The sequence below is a fragment of the Notolabrus celidotus genome, chromosome 14 (genome assembly GCF_009762535.1).
Source record: "Notolabrus celidotus isolate fNotCel1 chromosome 14, fNotCel1.pri, whole genome shotgun sequence".
In the NCBI taxonomy this organism is placed as follows: domain Eukaryota; kingdom Metazoa; phylum Chordata; class Actinopteri; order Labriformes; family Labridae; genus Notolabrus; species Notolabrus celidotus.
This window is the reverse complement of record NC_048285.1, coordinates 30,240,587-30,246,586: the sequence shown is the minus strand read 5'-3', so window position 1 is coordinate 30,246,586 and position 6,000 is coordinate 30,240,587. Positions and strand designations below refer to the sequence as shown.

Here is a 6,000-nt window from a genome sequence, read left to right as displayed (position 1 = left end):
TGTTTGATTGTATTTGTTTTGTCTTGTTTGTTACATTAAAAAATTACAAATAAAATATTTAAAAAATATATATATATTTAAAAAATGTATCATGGGGGGACCCTTAAAATATGCTCCAAACTTACTGAAAATTTTGAATTTTGGACAAAAAATGTCTAAAACCAAAAAATGATGAGACTGGAAACTTGGTGTTCGTTCCACCCATTCCTGGGACATTTGAGACTTCCCTGGTGAATGCTCAGTGTCCTTGACACACAAACAGCTGCAGGAGAGAGAAACAGAAAAGGGTGAAAATCACCTGAACACATGCCTGTAGGAAAATGCGGGTTTTGGAGTAGGGGAACACTCTTGCCTTCAAAGACGTCAAAGACGATGCTAAGCTACCCAGGGACCCATGACACTCAGACAAACGCAACATGATGAAAATCATGTAAATGTGCTCGGGTGAAAATCAGTGTTCTAGGGTTAAATCCTTAAATCCTTAGATGTAGCACCGATAATCACCAGAACATTTTAGATATGGTATAAACACAGATAAAAAATAGTTATCCAGAAGTGGATTGAGGAACTGGAGGACGGCACTCAAACCCCAACCGTCACATGACGATTGTTTTGAGCGTGATCTGGATGACGGTGAACTGATTCATGAGAGGTCACAGTCATGTTATCCACGCTCCTCTGCTGTGCTCACTCTTAAGTGCCGACTCATGAGCACCTGGGGTGAGACTGCTCATAATCAAAGCGGTCAGGAGGCTGGTATGACAGTGTTCTTATTTTATCATCAAATATATACCTCAGCTGGGGCTCCGCTGATTCCTCCAAACCTCAAACATTCAACATCACAGAGGTGAAGCAGAGCTCACCATCTGTTCCCTGCGATGCCATTAATCCACATATTTCACCTGCTCGTCTCTGTTTCAGCCAATTTGTTCCAGCTGCTCGTTTTTCCTTGAACAAAAGAAATGATATCTCTCTAATGGTCCCTGATTCTCTCTAAGTGTCTGCACAGACCTTTCCCTTTCACTTTATTACAGTTTGCTTGTTAAAAGTTTACAACCTGCTAACTTTGAATGTGTGAGCCCTAATATTCACAGATAAAGAAGGCTTATAATGACAATCCTTAAAAGACTTGATAATACCAATAAGTCATCTTAGAGTAGTTCTCTGCTGTCTGAAGAGTCGTGGTTGGTCTGAAGAATATTGGACTTTTGATTTGTTTGGTTTTGGATCATAAAATCTTGTATTTAGTTTACAGAACGAGTCAGAGGAAATCAAATTCAACATGTTTTCTGGGTTATTTTTTGGCCGCAGTCGTGCTGCAGAACAAGAAACAAACCAGAAAGATAAAAAACAACAACTTTTAATCTCATATGATGACATTATTTACCACTGCAGAGAACGATGTATCACAATCAATTATGGTGACATTGCAAACATTTGCATGGTCTGCGGCATCAGGAACCATATTCAATGCTTCATTTAGGTTCATGCATGGACTCGCCACGTCTCATTTCTCCATTTCACTGCACTCCATTTCATTTGGAGTACACACCTCTGCTCTGCAGCGACCTCAGTCCATCAGGGCACAGAGGCAGAACGAGGGGAGGAAGTCCAGCGAGCTCATGCTGAGCTGGGACATTAACTGTGGGAGCACACAGGCCATGAAATATATGCCTCTTTAGAGAGAGCTTTATATTCGCCTTTAACAGGGCTGTAAACTGCCTTTCAGTGTGCTGATCAGGAGACCACAGGCACAGTGACACCGGCTTACGTGCAGAGTCTCACCTTCTAGTGTCCGTGCACAACGCTGGAAGAATTGGGACACAGGAAGGAGGTACGAAATGAACTCTGGAGTTGTGGGGACTTTTGTCCTGCAAGCCTAATTTGAAACAGGGGCCTTTTCAGACAGCTCTATCGGACTCCCACTTGTCTTTCCAGCTGTCCCCTGAGAGCTGCGATTTATGGAGCAGAGACAGGAGCGCGGCCTGCGGGATGGAGCAGATTGTTCACGGATCTAGCTTGTCTCTCCAGCATGAGGGGGAGACGGGCAGTGCCGGGTGAGATAGCATGACTTACAGGAGAGAAAGAAAAAAAAAGAGATCGTTATGAAGACATCAGTGTCTTCTGCTCACATCTGCCCGAGATTTCCCAGCAGCCCATCCTGTTCCGGGAGGGAGTCACGCCTATGGGGGTTTGATTGAACCCCACAAATCCCTGGTGTCTTGTCGCTGATTAGATAGCCGTCATGGTAGCTGTGTGGTTGGGCAGACAAAACATTTATCCATGCTGTTACATCTGAAAACAAACACTTGGTCATAGGATACCATAGAGAGATGTACACAGTGCATCAGCACACACAAACACTCACACGCTGTCTTTGTTTACTCTGCAGCTCCATGGTGATTATCTGCTGATATTGTGCAGGGATTGTGAGCCGGGGTGATCCGGTGGGAGGCTGTAAGGTTTCACATCTGAAAAACCGGAAGACAGATACATGATATCTCCTTGGATGGTGTGTTTGACCAGTGCAATGCATGACAAAGTGATACTTCTCTTCAATGAGGGCGCTGTCTGGGGAAAAAAAAAAAAAAAAAAAAGATGAGGGCAGCAGACACTCTATCACACCCTGACATCCTGTCCTCAGTTTAAATCTCTCTGACAAACTCTAATCTCTGCAACTTGCTCAAATCCTTGAAAACAAACACGCGTGATGGCATGATGAAACGTCCTCCAGAGGATTGTGCTGAAGCGTTTTAACCCCGACTGATACCAAAGTGCTCTGTTTGTGGATTGTTTTAGCACCTGTGGGAATGCCAATAACCTCCGGAGGCCACAAATAGATAAGTTTAAACATCCAAACATTCTGGGCATGCGCTCTTCTCTGGGTTGACAAACGCGCTCTGCAAAAGCTGCGTTCAGGAATGTCTGCTGACAGCTTCATGGCCTTGTCTAAAACCGAATGAGGGATGGTGTCCTTCTTGTCAATGCCAGCTGGTAGATGTTTGTACATTTTTCTTTTGACATCTATATCCATAGGGCCGTGTGTGTGTGTGCGTGCATGTGTGTGTGTGTGCGTGTGTGTGAACACTGTCCTTGTCCCTGACCTCAGATATTTGATGCATTCCAACAACCTGAGCACATTCACAGATTTGAAGTGGAACTCTTCTCTTAGCTGTAAACAGTTTGTGTTTTATTATTAACCCCTTGATGTAAGAACATAGAGTTTACATTAGAAAGTTTCAACCACGAGTTTAAACTAAATAAAGGAACTTAATGTACCATCTTCTGCTCTTAAGATGCATCTTAAGAGTAACCAAGTCTCTGCTTCACAGAAGGACCTTAAATAGTGATAGCAGTAGGAAATGTTGCATTAACAGATGGATGGTCACTTGTAAGAAGCTTTTCATGGTCATAACAGATGCATCTCTTTGCTGATTTCATTCTGAACATTTGTAAGTTGTATTTTCTGACCAAAAATTCAACTGTCTATATTTGCTAAATGTCAGCTGTGCAGTTCATAATGAATCTTTAATTTAACAGATACTGTTTCAGCAGCTTACTGTTAATGACAGCCAATCCACAGCAGTGGTTTCAGGACAGTATGTGATGGTCTCATTTGCTTTATACCGAGCCCCTAAAGTGACATGTGCAGACAACCACCCATCCATCCATCCATCCATTATCTTGACCGCTTATCCCGTTAGGGGTCACGGGGGGCTGGAGCCTATCTCAGCTGGCTTCGGGCGGAAGGCAGCGTACACCCTGGACAGGTCGCCAACCAACACAGGGCTACCACAGAGAGACAGACAACCATTCACGCACACACTCACACCTACAGGCAATTTAGAGTGATCAACCAACCTGAGCATGTTTTTGGATTGTGGGAGGAAGCCGGAGAACCCGGAGAGAACCCACGCATGCACGGGGAGAACATGCAAACTCCACACAGAAAGGCACCCGCCTGGCCGGGGATTCGAACCAGAAACCTTCTCGCTGTGAGGCAACAGCGCTACCCACTGCACCTCCATGCAGCTGTGCAGACAACAATTATTAGAGATTTTTCGCGTGCGCACCAGAAACTAACCCGTGCTCACACTAAACATTTCCTGAGATCACAAGATATTATTGCGTGCTCATGTGAACGTTTCCCGTGCTCACGATAAAGTTTCTCATGTGCATAAGTTACCAAGTGTGCACTGGAGATCAACCGGTGAATCACTGTCTTCCAGTTTTGATCTAACAATGACAGTACGGCAGCTAGTTGAGCTTTATTTAAACTTTGGGCTTCATTATAAGGATATTACGGCTTTGCTTGCACATCATGACCGCTTTATTGTCACCTAAAACCGTACATTCTGCCTCGCTGAAGTGTGTTTTGCCCAATGGAATATGCAGTTTATTTTACGTGCGCACGTAGTACCTTTTCATGCACACAGGAAAGTTTCTGGTGTGCATGGGAAAGTTTCTCATGAGCACGCAATAATATTTCGTGATCTCAAGAAATTTTCTGGCGCGCACAAGGACATATCTAGTTTTTTTTTTCTGTGCATGTCACTTTAGGGGCTCCGTACTTTTCAGCTCATATAGAGGCTTCAATATTCATTTCAAGCTGTTTCATTGTCAGCTAAAAACTCCTCACTGGAGCTTTGACTTGATAAAGTACAACTTTTTTTAATCTCAGAAAACAATAAAGTGGTCTTTACAATGAAGTGGATTAATTGCATGTGAGAGTGATGGAGCTCTGCATGGCTACTGTAACTTTAAACACTTCCCTCCTCTGTGAATGTTGGACTCTGTTCATTTCATTTAGCTTTTATTTCTTATGAATATATTAATCCTGTTGTGTTTTGTCTTCTCTCCCCTCTCAGTTGCCTCAGGATCAGTACACCTGTGTGCTCTGTCCTGCTCAGTTCACAGCTGAGAAGGATCAGCAATCAGTGGGTATATAGGTTTGGTGGTGGCAGCAGGGCGCTGCAAGAACGTCAGCTATTTTGTGAAGGAGAAGTAGTGAGCTGTTTCTTGTGTGTTTGGCCTTCCTATTTCTGATTCAGGTTTTGCAAAGTGATTGTGTTTTGTACAGTTTCTTGTTTTTTTTTTAAAGTAAACTCTTTTTGCAACCACCTGCTCCTGTGTGTGAGTCTGCATCTGGGTCCTCCAACCTACCTTGTGTCACTTTGTCTGAAAAGGATGTTTATTCTCAGATCTATAGTGGATACAATTGTCACTAAATGAATGCAGAGACAAATATTTAACCTTACAGGGATTTAAGCATAAAGCATTCAATGTACTGTTATTGAAAGCTAAATTAAACCAAAGTGCATCATCAAAATGTCTCATACTTTCCATCCTATAAACAATGTCCCATCCAGATCATAAAGTGACCTGAGTCTGTGCACTCGTGTCAAGAAGAGGAGCACAGCCTGCTCAACAATACAACAAAGCCAGCTCATTGAAAGCTCAGTGGAGAAGTTAGTTGGCAGAGGAAAAACATGCTGAATGTGGAATTCAGACTCTGTTAGTGTGTGCGGAGGTTATATGACCAGACGGGGTGCGAGTGAAAGAGAGTGTGGTGACCTGTAACAGCTCCATGACTCCAGTCTGGGGCTTTAAAATCCACATGCCGGGGTCCTGGACTGAACCCGCAGCAGCCTCACTTCAGTATAGACGAGGCAGCCCCAATGGGAAACTGATTGTTTATTTAACTACTGTTTTATGGAATACCTAGTGACAGGAAGTCCTTAAAACAGCAGCAGTTACTATTTATATAGTCCCTTTTCGGAGTAAACACACTCACTCGCCCCTCCTCCCTCCCTGCAGACACCCTGCCGCTGAGGAATGCACCCATTCACAAGCTGGTGGCCATCTTGGAAGCTTGCCTCTCACTTCCTGTTTCCATGGATACACTCCAGTGCTACGGGAGATGATAAGCACTGGCAGTCCCGGGTCCTAATCCTCTTCATCTAGCTCATTTTCTACATCACTTCATGCCATTCAGAACGA

General features: G+C 43.7%; 1 long non-coding RNA gene across 1 annotated transcript; it reads right to left on the bottom strand.

Moving 5' to 3' along the window:
* Positions 1-1,344: 1,344 nt before the first annotated feature.
* Positions 1,345-2,488, bottom strand: LOC117825764. Its single transcript, XR_004633897.1, has 2 exons — positions 2,369-2,488; positions 1,345-2,252 (listed from the first exon to the last, which is right to left on the bottom strand). It is a non-coding gene; the product is annotated as an uncharacterized LOC117825764 (long non-coding RNA).
* Positions 2,489-6,000: the final 3,512 nt, after the last annotated feature.